Source organism: Petaurus breviceps, unplaced genomic scaffold (genome assembly GCF_028583685.1).
Source record: "Petaurus breviceps papuanus isolate PSGF00001 unplaced genomic scaffold, PetGlider_PUasm1.0 129, whole genome shotgun sequence".
Classification (NCBI taxonomy): domain Eukaryota; kingdom Metazoa; phylum Chordata; class Mammalia; order Diprotodontia; family Petauridae; genus Petaurus; species Petaurus breviceps.
Window position 1 is genome coordinate 9,780,308 of NW_027185665.1, and position 17,147 is coordinate 9,797,454.

The following is a 17,147-nucleotide window of genomic DNA, read 5'->3' on the forward strand; positions in this document are numbered from 1 at the left end:
CAGGGGATAAAACTCTGGGTCTGGAGTCAGAAAGATCTGAGTTCAAATCCTTCCTCAGACTCTAACCAGATTTTTTACCTTGGGCAAATAACTTAATCTCCGTTTGCCTCTGTTTCCTCAGCTGTAAAATGAACTAGAGAAGTAAATAGCAAACCACTCTGGTATCTTTGCCAAGAAAACCCCAAAAGAGATCAGGAAGAGGTGCCTACCTCCCAGGGCTGCAATGAAGATCAAATAAGGTATTTGTTTGAAAACAAAACACTTAGCACAGTACCAGCTTCATAGTAGGTGCTATATAAATATTTATTTCTCCTTCGTTGAATGTCAAAGTATATACTAATTTCATTTGGAGACTCTCTTTTAGTTCTTCATAGTATTTTTCCACCTCTTCCTCTCCTGATTTTTGTTGTTGGCACATAAGCTACAACAATATCCCTGGTGATCTTTGTGAATGTGTGATGATGATTAAATGTTGCACGACATGATGTTTGTTGCCTTTGGATACAAGATAGAACCACCTTCACTAACTCCTTTATTTTTCTTTTCAAGGAACACTTGCAAAACATCCTTCCATGTAGCTGCAACTTTCTTGTCTTCTAGTTTCATTTATGATGAGAATATCAAGAACGATATGATTCCATGTCTCCAATATCATAGGATCATAGATTTAGTTGGAAGAGACATTGACGACTGTCCAATCCAATCACCTCATTTTATAGATGAGAAACCTAAAAGCCTTGAGATGGTAAGTACTTGTTCCGTCTCATATAATTATTAAGTAATAGAGACCGGATTTGAACTCTGGGCCTCCTCCTTTGAATTTAGTACTTTTCCCAATCTGCCCTGTTGAACATAGATTCACAATTAGAATCTAAATAGGTTAAAGCTTATAGAGGGTCTAAAAGCTGTGATTATTTTCTGTTATTCTGCCCCTGCAAAAGCAAAAGGAGATCAAACAAGACGGAAACTCATTTTGTGTGCTTCTTTATTTCACATGAGGCCATGCATGGCCCAAGAATTCAGCCTCAAGTGGCCAACCGACTAGTCATAGACTTAGAGATGGAAAGAGCTTTTGAGATGATCTATTTTACAAATGAGGAAACGTTCCCAGAAACATAAGGTGATTTAACCATGGGTTACAGTTAGCAAGTGGCAGAGCCAGGAGTTCAACCCAGGTCCTTTGACTCCAATCCATAATCTTCTCCCATTGTATCACAATAAAGGCAGCTGGGTGGCACAGTGCATAGAATACCAGACGTGGAGTTTGGAAGACTCATCTTCCTGAGTTCAAATCTGACCTCAGACACCTACTAGCTGGGCAAGTCACTTAACCCTGTCTACCTCAGCTTTTCTTATCTGTAAGATGAGCTAGAGAAGGAAATAGCAAACTACTCTGGAATCTTTGCCAAGAAAACCCCAAATAAAGTCACAAAGAATCAGACACAACTGAAAACAAATAAACAACAAATATCACAATAAACTTCCATATACCTAGCTAGTCTATTCTCCTTGGAAAGCTGACTCAATCTACTGCCAGGACCTTATGGTGACTTATGAAGGAGGTTTGTTTTTTTTATTCAGGCTTGTAATTTTATCATATAGAGAGCACATGGAATAGTCACTTATCTCTAATACATAGTATTTGGGGGGTACCTAGAGAGCTGAGAGTTAAGAGACTTGCCCATGATCACATAGTATATGACAGAGATAGGGTTTTAACCAAGGATTTCCTGACTCAAAGTGCCACTGTCTATGCACCTTCCCATTCTACTTCTCCATAGGAAGTTAATAGGAGATAGTGATGGAAATGCAGGTTGGATCCAAGTTGTAGAGGGCATTGAGTGCCAGATAAGAGTTATTACTTCATTGGCAGACAATAGAAAGCCACTTGAAGTTCCTGTATGTAGGAGTGCTGAGATGGGTATGGTTCTACATGGAGGCAGAAGTTTCAGGGCTGGGCATGCTGGGGCAGAGGGGACAAAGACAAGAGGCAGGGAGACACAATGAGGAGACACGATATTAGACAGGCCTGAGGTAATAGGGAACGGAATTAAACTGGTAACTTTGGGAATGGAAAATAAAGGGGGGGTACAAGCTTGGGGACTGATTGTATGCAGGGTGGAGTCATGAAGAAGTCAGAGATGACTCAGAAATTTAGAGTCTTTGTGAATGATTAGCTTTGCCACTCATAGAAATAAGGAAGTGGAGAGCTGGTTGCAGGGAGGTGATACCTTAGCAGAGAACACCACACCAGAAAATACCAAAGAAAACGATGCGAGGACTGGGACACTGCAATGAAGGAAGGAAAAGAAAGAAACAGGTGGCAGAGCAGGACAGCATGGAATGATTCCCTCCTCACCCCCTGCCATTCTGAAGAGAGTAGAAATAGAAAATAAATTATTTGATAAATATATTAGTCTTGCTGAACTCTTTTCCCTCTCATTCATTCTTCATTATAAGGTACAGCTTTCTGGAAGGAGACAGGGAGGGGCTTGAAGAATACAATGGGAAATGCAAATGATGTCTTTTCCCTTTCTTTGTATCTCTAACACTTAGCATAGTGAGAGGCACCTAGTAGGCACTTACTTATGTTTATTGACTGATGTTAAAAACAGAAGATAGCAACAAAAGTTTATTTTAAAAATTAAGTACACTTACTAGCTGTGTGACTTTGGGCAAGTCACTTAACCCCAATTGCCTTACCTTTCCCCCTCCAAAAAAAGTTAATTAAGTTATTGTGATGGGGTCAGAATAGGGAATTTAAGGAGCACAAGACAGTGGTTGGACACTGACTTGGTTTTTTGAGCACAGCAGAATGGAAGGAAAGATAGTGGTTATGGGGAGAGTATGTTTTAGGAATGGGTTGTTCTACAACAGACAAGGCAGTGAATGTGAGATGATGATAGGGAATCATTCATCAGGAGAAAGTGAAAGTAGTCAACAAAGGAGGATGAGAGATCTTAGCAACATAAGGTTTTGCCTACTCCAGAGGGTTCACTTGATGAGGTTAAAGGATGCCATTGTTTAGGACTCCATGTTTGAAAAAAAAATCTGATTTTATTTCCATAAATAAATAATCATTTCCACGGAATGATTAAGCTATATCTTCATGAGTTGATTGAGTAGGTACAAGGGCTCTATGAAAGGTTTGGACATGTCCATTAATAGCTCCTTTTAAAAATGAATAATGGATTTAATCATTTCTGCATTTATATTTGGATTCAAAATGAATATCTTTGTCAATTTCTTATAAATTCCAGGAAATGTCTCTATATTGTGCTTTATCCAAATGGATTTTTTATAAATCTACTGCTATCTAGTTCCTCATGAATTATACCTGCTGCCCATTTCACTTGGGAAGGACAAGTCTTCAAGTATTTCATCATGCACAGTGGTCAGAGCATGGCTCATGGGACCCTTTTTCTTAACTCTTTTTTATGGATTTTTCTTGTTGGCTTATGAAGAATTCTTCTCCAAGCAGCAAAGACCACATACTTATCACTGATTTTTCTCTCCAGTTCACATACTAGCTACACTTGGATCTGAAAAGATTTTCGCTGAAGGACTGGACCAAAGACAATGACAGTTTTCCTGCCACCGCCAATTACAGTTTTCTGGTATGTTGCCATATTAAGGTCTCTTAGATGAGCCTTTACTGAAAAGCTCCTCTACAAATCCAGGAGAGCCGAGGAAATGCTACAGGAAGTTCTTCAACCACGACCTTTCTAAGGAGTAGCAAGACTTCCGGGACTGTGGTTGTGAAAAGCCACAAATGTTTGGCATGCTGCCCCTGGGCTTCATGATCTTGGCGCTGGAGCTGAATACAGCACTGCTTCACTGAGCACAGACTCAGAAAGAGGGAAAGTTCTCAAAAGAGCCCATACCAGCTTCCTGAGAGGACTCTGGGAAGTTTCTATAATTGGTCTCAAGGAGGATGTTGCTTCTGGATATTCAACTCATTCATACCTCATGAAAGTTGAGTGATTAAGATTCAGTGGGGTTTTTTTGCCTTTTTTTTTTTAGAGGGGGGAAGGTAGGGCAGTTGGGGTTAAGTGACTTGCCCAAGGTCACACGACTAGATTTCTTTGTTCCGTGTCTGAGGCCGGATTTGAACTCAGGTCCTCCTGACTCCAGTGTCATGCTCTATTTACTGCACTACCTAGCCACCCTAAGATTCAGCATTAAGGATAGTTTAAATGACTTAGGACAGTGGTGGGGATCCTGTAACCTTGCGGTCCTTGGGTGCAGCCTTTTGACTGTGTCCAAGTTTTACAGAACAGATCCTTTTTTTTTTTTTAAGGGAATTTGTTCTGTGAAGTTTGGATTCACCCCTATACCTTAGGACACTTAGGACCAGAACTGTCCGTATGGGCACATGTGAGCTGGGTGTGCTGACACATCTTGGGGATGAGTCCCCATTGTCCCATCCACTATGGCTCTCTTTATATTGAATTTCCAACAGGATGCCAATAGATCTGTTTTAATGAATGGAGAGACAGAGGTGAGAAACACAGAGAGATATAGAGAAAATCAAAGAGGGAGAAAGAGAGAGGAGACAGGGAACAGAAGGAGAGAGAGGGAAAGAGAGTCAAAAAAGGAAAGAGGGGAGAGACAGACAGAGACACAGAGACAGGGACACAGAGACAGAAAGAGCTGAGCACAGGCCAGGGACAGGAGAACATGTGAGGAAATTTGGGTCTCTGACCAATTAACATTTGCTCATTGACCCATTTTTCCCAAGACACCACCACCTATATCCCTGATCATCTAACCCCAACAATGGTAACCCAGGTAGAGGTGGCAGCAGTCCAGGGCAGTGGTGAAGTTCATCATCATCAATTCCTAGACTCCATAGAGTTAGAGAGAGGTAGACAGTGGAAGAACCTGGCAACCAGAGAGGGAAAGCCTCTGGCAGATATTCTTGAACCTTCTGGAGGAATAGCAAGACTGCCTGACTGGGGACCAAGAACCAAGCATGAGCACAGAGTAATGTACCTGATCATAGGTACAACAATGCCTCCCCCCACAACTCAGTTATGGGCTCCTCTGTCCATACTTGCTCTCCCTTAGGTTGAGAAGCTCTGCCCTTGCCTCTCCATAACCATCATCGCTGAGACTGGAGTTGGGGGCAGTGATGGCTAAGTAGTCCCTAGGGTGCTGTGCCAACAAGAATTCCTCACACTATGCCCCCATACCTCTAAAATTATCTAGCTCCAACCTACTTTCCTAATCCTATCTCACGTGATTCCTCTTTATGTACTCAAATGTTGTAGACAAACTGGCTTGCTCACCTTTACCTGCCTTTGCTCCCTATAGTTCCCTATTCTTGGAACGCTCTCCTTGCCCCCCACGTCCCAGGGATATGAAATAGAAGCCCAGAATTCTCTTCCCTTTACAAACACCGATCCTGGAATTTTGTCAGGGATCCACAGCAAGAACATTAGCCTACAGCCTGCATCTTCCACAATTTTCCCTTTTTTATTTTTGAAAATCAAGACAACACTTCCCCATTTCCCAGTCTGGGTCCCTGCTCCTGTTCATTGCTGAGGACCTTCCCCTGGCTGTATTCAACAATCATCCATTAACTTTCTGATACCTTCGATCGTTTCCTTCCATCAACTTAACAAGAGGGAAAGTCTGCTAGGCAAGGTTTACACTGTCAGTTTATGAGTATGGTTAAACTTAAATGTGAAGAAATCTCAAAACACAGAATACATACCATTGAAACGTTTCAGGGGTATAGCCAATCATTCAATATACATTTATTAAGTCCCTACTATGTGCTAAGGATACAAAAAAGAGGCAAAAGATAATTCCTCCCTTCGAGGAGTTTACAATCTGCTGGGGGAGGGGAGACAATGAGTAAACACATAGTACAAATGAGTTATAGACAGGGTAAATTAGGGAACAGTTAACAAAGGGAAGGGACTAGAAATCAAAGGGGCTGGGAAAGACTTTATGTAAAGATGGCGTTTTTGCTGAGACTTAAAGGAAGCCACGGAAGCAGGAGGTAGAGATGAGTAGTCAGTTTTTATCTATCCTAAAATTAGTTTAATTTACTCTACCCTAGTGCTACTCTTGTAGTTAAAAATGAAAGTTTTTAAAGAAGTAAATATTCTGTGCCATAGAGCAAAGAGCTCTGAGTCACTAGCGCTGGCTTTGAATCTGAACTCTACCAATTACTATTGGCTGGAACTTAGTTTTTCATCTATAAAATGTAGGGGTGAGAAAATAATCTTAGGTTCTGGGCTGGCTAGGTGGTGCAGTGGCCCTGGAGTCAGGAGGACCTGAGTTCAAATCCTGTCTCAGACACTTAACACCTAATAGCTGTGTGACTTTGGGCAAGTCACTTAACCCCAATTGCCCTCCAAAAAGAAAAAAAAATTAATAATCTTAGGTTGTTTTTTTTTTTTAATTTTTAGGCTTCTTCTAACTCTGTTTTGTTACCAGGCGCTGGACAGCCCTCTGTCATCCCTTTTGGTCCCTGATACTGAGGTCACATTATTTTGACAAGTCCGGCTTGCTTTTACTGTCCAGTCCTAGTTCAGACCTTGGTCCAACTGGTATCTTTAGTTGCTCTTCTTGTTTGGGGGGAGAGTAGGAAGGAAAGCAAGGCTCTTTCCTCATGTCTGTCTGGCACTTCTTATCTAGCCTGTGACACAGGTACTTCTTCTTTAAAATAGTCCAACATAGGTCCTTCTTGAAGATGCTTTCCTGTTCTCCTCTCCCCATCCCCACTCCAGCTTTCCTCAGTTCAGGGTCAAAACGTCCTGGATATTTTCTTATTTATTAATTGTGACCAAAAACAAAGAAAGAAAACAAAGAAAACCCCAAATCATTCACTGTTCGGTGGAGTGGGTGTGTAACTGGGCCGAAGCGGGGACATGTCGCAGGGGCACACGGATCACGAGGAGCCGCCGGAGCAGCGCGGCCTGGCCCACGGCCTCTACCTGCGCATCGACCTGGAGCGCCTGCGAGGGCAGCGGCCGCGGCACCTTCAAGCCGTGGGAGGAACGGGCCGACCGCACCAAGTTTGTAGAAAGTAATGCTGATGAAGAGTTGCTGTTTAATGTTCCGTTTACGGATAATATTAAATTGAAAGGAATCATTATTATGGGAGAGGACGGTGACTCGCATCCTTCAGAGACGAGACTGTTCAAAAACATTCCACAAATGTCTTTTGATGATACAGACCGAGAACCTGATCAGACTTTTAGTCTAAAGCGAGACCTCACTGGAGAATTAGAATATGCTACAAAAATTTCTCGTTTTTCAAATGTCTATCATCTCTCTATTCATATTTCAAAAAAACTTTGGCGCTGACACCACAAAGGTGTTTTATATTGGACTGAGAGGAGAATGGACTGAGATGCGGTGACAGGAGGTGACTATCTGCAATTATGAAGCATCAGCTAATCCAGCAGGTCACAAGGTCCAGCAGGTCACCCCACAGACACACTTCATTTCTTAAAGGCAAGCTGGGGCTCCCACAGAAACTTGTGTGTCAATGTTAGACAACCTTTTTGGAAGGAAAAAGATGGGGCTTGAGAGAGATATGGCTATTGCAACTTCCCCAGAACTTTGTTGCTGGGGGCTTGAAAACTGAGGCCACCAAACCATTGGCAAGGGCCACTGGATTGTTGAGGACATTTTGGCACTTTGGGCACTGTAGAAAATTGGGTCTTGAGCCTGTTGGACATCTGGAAGTCATGGATAGCCCTCAATTTCCCAGTTTGGATGTGGCTGTGGACTCTTTTTATCCCTTTGTGGCAGGACTTTCGCGTGACCTTTTTAAAAATCAGTGATTACCACTACTGGGTTGCCTGTAGCATTCCAAGATCTTGAAATTTTGTTCATGGCATTTGCCAGTAAGATCTCCATCTTGAAACACTTCTCCTTGCTTGCTCCCTTCTGTTCCTGTGAATATTTTGTGTTTGTTGTGGCTAAGCCACTCAGGTCTACTAGGTAGCTGCTCCCCCCTCTTGGAAGTTTCCTGGGATTGTAGCTATAAAGCTAATCTCTTGATCACATTTACAGCTTTGCACCCTTTCTTCCTGCCTTTGGTAACCCACCCCTGAGGGGCATTGTGTGCTGGAATTGTTCACTTGGGTATGGCCATCTTGGTGGTGACATTAGGACTTAGGAAAAGCATTGTTTATGGCATGATGCTTAATGCTTCTTAGAAATCAGAAATTTTTGAGCTCTTCTGTGCACAGCTTTCTATTCCCTGTGACTAAGAAGCTTCCTAATAAATCCACATCAGATGTTAAAAAAAAAAAAAGAAAACCCAAAATCACACTACTGGCCCAAACCAGGTGAAAACATCCTGAAGAGATGCTGTGAGGATCTCAGAAGCTCCATCCTCAAATCAGAGTGGTCAAGAAAAGGCCAGCACTGGATAGTAGTCGGACCTGGAACTGGACAGTGGAAGTAGGATGAATCTAGATTTCCCTGAATTTAATTGAAGCCAGTTTTCTATCTGTAACTTATCTTGACTCTTACTAACATTTAAAAAAAATTACAAGTGCATGTTAATAACATATAGAATGAGTTAACCTCTAAATCCCATAATCTCCTTCAGAAAGGGGAATTTTCTCATCCAGAGAACTGGAATAGTAATGTAACTAAGACTCAAAACATGGTCACTATGTCAATGGAGCCTGGCTTTCATCTAGGTGGGTACTTTCTTTTTTGATACAGATTCCAGTGCATCCTGTCTTATAGGATATTGTAAAGATTCTCCCATTAATTATCCATAATTAGATCACTTAGTATATTGGAATGCCTTCTTCTAGATTTCTTAACATTACAATATATGGGTATCAATGCTCATGGGGTGATAAATTCCTTTGTCAAGGCAATATATAAAATAATTCATCATTTCTAATGTATAAAAATGGCTTCAAAATGGCTTCTACTAATATCAAACAACATAGCCACCTACTTTCTATATTCTGAAAAGACTACTGGGCTTTGTAAAGATAGCAATGACTGCTATAAACAATTACTGTATTATGTCATAGTTTCTATTTCCATTATATATTGAAAGGAACCTTAGAAAATGAGTCACATTTTCAGACAGGTTTATGTACACACACATTTGTAAAAACTATGCATGAATCTTTTATAAATGATATACTGATGGACAGATAATGCTGCAGTTCTTTTTAAAATTACATTTTATTTTTTTAAATCAGTAAAAATCTTCCTTCTTACCCTTCCACCCCAACCACACCCCCTCCTCCCTCCATTGAGAATGAAAGAAAAGCTAAACCCATGTTACAGCAAAACAAAATTTTAAGCACAACAGATTTCCGCATTGGCCACATCCCAAAACAAAACAAAACAACAAATTCCCATTCTGTGCTCTGAGCCCTCTACTTCTCTATCAGAGGTAGGTAGCACGTCTCATAATTAGACCTTTGGAATAATGGTTGGTCATTACATTAGTCAGAATTCCTAATTCTTTCAAAATTGTTTGTCTTAATGATATTGTTGTCTTTATATAAATAATTGTTCTACTGATAATGTTTACTTCCATGCATTGGTGCATACAAGTCTCCCCAGGTTTCTCTGAAACCATCCCCTACATCATTTCTTACAGCATACTAATGTTCTACCACACTTATATAGCCTACTTGGTTCATCCATTCCTAAATTTATGGGTACTCCCTCAGTTTCCAATTCTTTGCCACCTCAAAAAGAGCTATATATATATATATTATACATCTTTAGAATTTGTTTTGCTTGGGGCTAATTCCTCCCTAAAAGTAACCTCCTTCTAATCCCCTCCCTTCCCCCTTTTCCTTCTAATTCCCTATTTGAGTGAAATGTATTTCTGTATTAAACTGTGTCAGTGTATGTATTCTTAACTCTTTTGATCAGTTCAGGTGAGATTAAAGTCTTAGTCTGCATTTCAAATTTTTCATAAACAGGCCACCTCAGCCTTTTCCAAACTTTTTTTCCCTCAACTCATTGTGATCCCATGGACCAACTGTCCATGGGACTTTCTTGGCAAATATACTGGAGTGGTTTGCTATTTTCTTCCTTTTTTTTTTATTCGGGCAGGGGTTAAGTGACTTGTCCAGGGTCACACAGCTAGTAAACATCTGATATCACTTTTGAACTTTCTGATTCCAGGCCCAGTGCTCTATTCACTGCACCACTTAGCATCTTCCAAATCACCTCAGTTGATTATCTCTAATTAGCCCTGTACATATCTTGTTTGCAGAGAGCTGTTTTTATGTTGTCTCCCCTAAGTACACTGTGGGCTCCTCGAAAAGGATAGGGTTATTGCCTTTCTTTTTAACAAATGCTTACTGACTATTGAAAATGCAAACACTTTTAGGCTTGGGGAGTGGGGAAAAGGCCTAGAGATAGTCTGTTAAGGGTCCTGGAAGCTTAATCCAAACATCATCATCCTCATTGGTGTGCCCAATACTCAAATTAAATTTTAAAAGTTTTCTGTCCATCTAAAATTAAAGTTTATAAACTTTTTGAAATACTTAGATTTCACTAGAGCCTGAGGAAGACAAGAAAAAAATATTAAATTTGCAAGTAGTTCAGAGTTGACTCTACAAGACTGGTTAAAATGCAATGCTGTGCTAAAGTGTAAATGGGCAATTCATTATCCTGTTGTCTACTCTCCAACTTGTGTCTGCTTGGTAGTTCAAGCAAGGAGTTGTCTTTGGAGGAGAGTTCAGAGACCTGGGATTAGAGGGTCCTCAGAGGCCAGGGTTCAATGCTCTCATTTGGCAGTTGAGGAAACTGCGGCTCAAGGAAGGAGCTCAAGGGAGGAAAACAGGTGCCTATATTTGTTTTGATGTTCTAACTCGATCCTAGCTGAGTTCCAGCTTCAAAATAAAAGCATACCATGCATGGCGGCATTACTTTTGCCAAGTTTTTCTGTATGCATCGATTGTTTCCCACCTTGAGTGCTTGCTGCACGAAGCGCCGAAGGCAAAAATAACAATAATAACTTATATTTGAATAGCACATTGCATTTTACAAAGGTCTTTTTGTATGTTGTCTGATCTGAATCCCACACCTGGCTCTACCATTTACTGAGGTGTATAACCAACCTTGAGCGAGTCATTTATATTCTTGACAAGACTAGCCCAGGAAAAAGAGTAGGGGATTTGGAGCTCACTGGCCTGGGTTCAAGTCCCAGCTCTGCCACTTACAATCCATGTAGCCTCGGCCTCACATCAGGGAGATTGTACTAGATGGTTCCGAAGGTCCTTTCCAGTTCTGGATCTGGGGAGCCTTGTCTCTAAAACAAGGATCATAATGTTCACACTATCTATTTTATAAATTAGTTGTGAGAATCAGATAATGGATGTGAAAGTACTTTAGAAACTAAAAGATGCTATACAAACATAAGGCATTCTTAGCAATAATAGTAATCATTCATTAATACTTTTTTATTTTAAAATTTTTTTTCCTTTTTGGAGGGCAATTGGGGTTAAGTGACTTGCCCAAGGTCACACAGCTAGTTTTTGTGTTAAGTGTCTGAAGCTGCATTTGAACTCAGGTACTCTTAACTCCAGGGCAGGTGCTCTATTCACTGCACCACCTAGCTACCCCGCATTGATACTTAAAATATAAAGAAAATAGATCTAATGAGCCTTTAAAAAATTTTACAATGACGAATTTTGAAGGGAAGGGAATACATATTTATCAAATGCCTATTGCCAGGCACTGTGTTAAATGCTTTACAAATATTATCTCATTTGATCCTCATAACAATCCTGGGAAATAGGTACCATTATTATCTCCATTTTATAATTGAGGAAATGGAGGCAGGAAAAGATTAAGTGACTTCCCCAGGGTCACACAGCTAGCTAGTAAGTGTGATGATGTAATTCTAAAGGAAGGAGAGAATATTTAGCTGAGAATCATTTTTCTTCTGAAAAAATATTTTATTAGGAAATGCAGGAGAACATTTAGTTAATTAGGAACTTCTTGGCAACCTGGTTAAAAAAACTATTAGGACCATAAGATTTAGAGCTGCAAGGGCTCATCTGGTCCAACCCTTCTCAGTTTATATTCATTACAGAGAAGTGTTCAGGGCCACTCAGGCAAGGAATGGCAGGGCTCACCTTCAGTTCCAGCAACTTGGATTCCAAGTCAAGTCACCATACCCATGTATGACCCATAAACCTATGAATCTATGATCCAGGATGCCTCAGAGTAGGAGAGAGTTCATAGATGTTTGGTAAACAGGTGGCCAGGCTGCAGAATAGTAATTTCCATTTTAAATCATTACTAATGGCACCTGTAAATATCAAGGCAATATCTATGGAGAGAGTGCTCTGCTTAGAGTCAGGAAGATTCATCTTTGTGAGTTCAAATATGGCTTCAGACACTAGTTGTGTGATCCTGGGTAAGTCACTTGTTTGTGTCAGTTTCTTCATCAGGAAAAATGAACTGGAAAAGGAAATGGCAAGTCACTCCAGTTATCTTTGCCAAGAAAACGCAAAATGGGGTCATGAAGAGTCTGACATGATGGAAAATGACTGAACGACAAAAATGGTACTAGAATCATAAAACTGTTGAGCAAATCAGTGTCCAGATATAGGCAATAAATGGTGTAAGTGGTCAGAAAGGGATTGGCTTATTTCTTGATGGAGTTTAATGGATGTGGAATGATTTTAACTTACACCAATGAGGAGAAATGTGCTTTATTCTTGGGTAACTAGAAATTTTTAGGTAAAATGTTAGAGCTTGTAATTAGGGACTTTAATAGAGGATTTTTGAGCTAAAAGATCCTTAGACAAGATCTACCCCAACTCCTACATTTTACAAATAAGAAGACTTAGAGTCAAACAAGTCACATGATTAGGCCAAGTTCATGAAGCTGGCAGAACTGAGATTAGAACACAGGTCTTCTGACTGACACTCTAGCTATCATTTTACCATGTTAGAAAGAAGTACTTCCAGGAAGACACAAAATAATAGTTTGTAGGAGTTGAGGCCCAGTGTTATTGCCATAGAGATTTGATGGGAAGGGGTTATATTTGCTTTCTCAATTTTCTGACGTGCAATACATTTTTGGGGCAGTTAGGTGGTTGTAGTGGATGGAGTGTCAACCCTGAAGTCAGGAAGACTCATCTTTGTGAGTTCAAATCTGGCATCAAATATTTTCTAGCAGTGTAACCCTGGGCAAGTCCCTTAACCCTGTTTGCCTCAGTTTCCTTACCTGTAAAATGAGCTGGAGAAGGAAATGGCAAACCACTCCAGTATATCTGCCAATAAAACCCCATATGGGGTTATGAAGAGTTGGACATGATTGAAATGATTTAAAAACAACAAATCCAGATGTTGAGAGGCAATATGATGGATGTAGCGGGTGAGTTCTGTATTTGGTGCTCCAGGACCTTGGCTCAAATCCCAGATCCATCATTTATCTATCTAGGCAACTTTGGGCAATGGTTACTTAACCTCTCTGTTTTCACATCTGTAAAATGAAGGACCTCTAAATCTATGGCCCTGTGATTTAATGATGCTAATGCATCTAACATGTCTCATAGTTTCATGCTATATTTTCTTTCCTTGTGGTCACATGATTGGAATGAATTTTGTAAAGTGGCTCTATTGGATCCCAACAGGTCTGAAATGCTCAGCTATCAAGAGTTCTTAGTTTGGTAGTCTGTAAACCAAAAAAAAATTTTTTTACTATTTTACTTCAATATAATTGATTTCTTTTGTAATCCTATGTATTTCATGATAGGCATTTTTCTGTGAGGAGACCTATAAGGCTTAAGCAGATTGCCAAAGGGATCTGTGACACACAAAAAGGTAAGAACCCCTGGACCGGAGGGATGGCACAGCTTCAGATCAATCACCTTTGCAGAAATGAGGCTGTATCTGAAATTACTATGTAATAAATAAACAAACAAACAAACGAACGAACGAACGAATGAATGTAAAAAAATATAGTAAATTATTACACACTTGCCTTTCTGGTGAACTGACTTGTCCCTTCTCTGGGGCAGGTACCAAGATGCCTGTGGGGTGAGACAGGGACATATTACAGTTACTCCTACCTCCATCCACTTTCCTATCTAGTTAGCACATGACCTACATAGGGGAAGACTCTCTGGGTTACCTACACAATGGCAGTTTGTGTGGCAAAGGATTATTTGGAAAATTTCTTTTTTTTCCTGAGGATAAAATCAATTCTGTACAAAGGCAATATAAGCTCATGGTTAGTCTTGAATCTACCAGTAATGATGCCTGGCCTTCCTTCTACTTAAATACTAATTAAACTTCTGCAAGTCAATGCACTGATTTACTAGCTCACTCCTAAATCAAAGGATGCCCAACCATCCTCTGACTGCTTCCTGCTTGCCTTGGAGGACTGGTAGCTGAGCTGAAACTATGGCTCTATCAAAGAAGCAGTCCCTACGATTCAGGCCTCCTCTTCCTGCTGGCCTTGAGGTGAAGAATCACTCTCAGGGTGTTGGAGTGGGTGCCTTTTTCCCCCACTGGGAAGAAGGTCATGAATTCATGGGTTCCTGGGAAAGTCTGTGTCTGGGATGGGGCCACCTCATGCTTATGTCTCTTTTACTTTAGGACGAGGTCTTGTGGTGTTGTAGGGTAACCCAAATCACATGCTACCTGATTTGGAGCCCACCATTAAGCCCCTTTATATTTATCTTTGTCTCTATCCTAAATCCTGTAACTGCTTGTAACAGTTTAAAGGCATAGTCCCTTAAGTTAGTACTTCCCTAAATCAAAAAGCCTTGAAGAAACATTTTATATAAGGATTATGGTGCAAGTCTGAATAGAGATCATAGGGCAAGTCTATTCCATGCAAGAGATCACTCTATTCTGGGATGCTGACCCAGCAAGGTCCTCTACCCAGGATGCTGACCAAGCAGGATCCCCCACACCCTTCACCCAGAACATGACCCTGACCTGTTCCATGACCCCAGCCTGTTCAGGGAATTCCACTGCCCCTGTGCCCTCCATCTTGTACCCTCCACCCTGGTATAGGAGTGACCCCTGTCACATGTTGCGCTATGATTCCCAAATTAGCCCTGAGCTATAGATCCAGCCAATGGCTGTTCTTGGCTTCTGTATGTCACTGCTTACGCTAGCTCCCCTCTCCAGTTGTGGTTTTTGCCTTTATAAACTCATCCTGTATCCCAATTCAGGGCTGCCTGATTTGAATGTATGCTCTGGGCAGTCTAAATTTATCTAAAAACCCAGATCCCAGCTGGCTCTTATTCTCTTCACAACAGAGGAACTTCAAAAAGCAACTGGCATCCCCAGGCACCCAGCAGCGGGATTTCTGGTTGCTGGTGTAATTGCAGTAGCAGATAGTGACCAAATGTTTGGGAGGGAAAGATTCACCTCAAGAAAGAGAAATAATCAGAAGATAGAGCCTTTTAGGGTGTTGCTTTGCCAGTACTCACTGGAGGTGAATTGTAAAACAGATAATAAGCAGCTCTCACAAAGGATCTGTTTGCAAATGAGCAAAAAAAGGCTGAATATTAGCCTCTCTTCCAGGCAGCTTAGTGGATAGATCCCTGAACCTGGAGTCAGGAAGACCTGAGCTCACATTCTGCTGGGCTAATAATTTAACCTCTGTTTGCCTCAGTTTTCTTATATGTAAAATGGGGAGAATAATACTACCTATCTCCCAGGGTTGTTGTTAGGATCATAATAATAATAAAACACTTAACACAGTGCCTGGCACAGAGAAAGTGCTATATTTTTGTTGTTGAGTTGTTTCAGTCTTGTCCGACTCTTTGTGACCCCGTTTGGGTTTTTTTTTGGCAAAGATATTGGCGTGCTTTGCCATTTCCTTCTCCAGCTCATTTTACAAATGAAGAACTGTGGCAAATAGGATTACATGGTTAAGTGACTTCCCCAGAATCACACATCTAGTATTTGAGGCTGCATTTGATCTCAGCTCCTCCTGTTTCTAGGACTGGCACTCTATCCACTGTGCCACCTAACTGCCCATAAGTGTTATATAAATGTAAGCCATTATTATGATGTTCTCTTTATGAATAAAATTGCCTGTCTCCAATTTGATTCATATTTTTATTCTGAGTAAAACTCTGTCCTTTCTCCACCCTGCATCCTCCTGCTCCCATTTTCTAAAGGGAGGACCCCCTTGCCCTCGACCCTCAATTAGAATTATTCCTCAGGAATCTGAAATGGCATGATACTGAAGCACTGAGACCCCAGTTCCCCTATTGATGCAGCTGCTAATGGCAGAACAATTAACTGAGGAGAGGTAAAGGGCATGAACTGGGGAAGGTTACAGACATCGGCATCAGCGTAGCAGTTCCTGGGAAGCCACCAGATTAGACTAGAATATAAGTCCCTTGAGACTGTTTCTCCAGCTTTGAAAAATCTTTGAATTTTTGTTTCTTATTTCTGGCACAGTGCTAGACTCGAAATCAGTGCTAAATAAATGCTTATTGATTGACTGATTGCAACTCACTTCAGCTGCCCTCTGTTCCTTTAACTCCACTGGTTTCCAATAGCTTCTTAGCTAAGGAATGTGTCTTTATTTTGCCCATATAGAATTTTTTTCAGTAGGATATAAACAGTATTTTGATGGCATTGTTTAATTTAATTACATGTATATGCACAGAGATAGATCTTAAAGGGTATTCTTCATTCCTGTCCCCAGAGCAACAGAGAAAAAATACTAAAACTGCACACACTTTAGGAGTCCACATGGTTTTGTTTGCTTGTTTGTTTTTCCCAAGGATATTTCCACATTCCGAGAGAATCACAGAATCTTAGAGAGGGAAGGGGCTTCAGAGGTCATTTGGTCCAACCTGTCTATATTACAACAAAAATCCTTTCAATTAAATCCAAACATACCTGAGAAGTGGTCACCTTGCCTTTGTTTGAAAAGTCTTGGTTAGTTGAAGGAAGAGAAAGACTTAAACTGAAAAAGGAGATAATTAGGAGATTTGGAGGATGTGGGAATTATGAAGATCAGAAACTGGAGATGGACATTCTGGTAAAGGCAAAAGAAAAGAACTTATGGTGAGGAACTTGAGCTAGAAGAGGTTTTCTGGAGGAAGAGGAAGACCTGGGAAGAAGACCCCAAGGTGAACCAGGACCTGATGAAACAGGTCACAGGAAAATATAGACCAAGGAGTAAGAAGCCAGAG

The 17,147-nt window shown here is 40.8% G+C and overlaps 1 pseudogene; it reads left to right on the forward strand.

Moving 5' to 3' along the window:
* The first annotated feature begins 6,884 nt into the window (after positions 1-6,884).
* Positions 6,885-8,293, forward strand: LOC138173589 (PITH domain-containing protein 1 pseudogene; annotated as a pseudogene).
* The last annotated feature ends 8,854 nt before the right edge of the window (positions 8,294-17,147 follow it).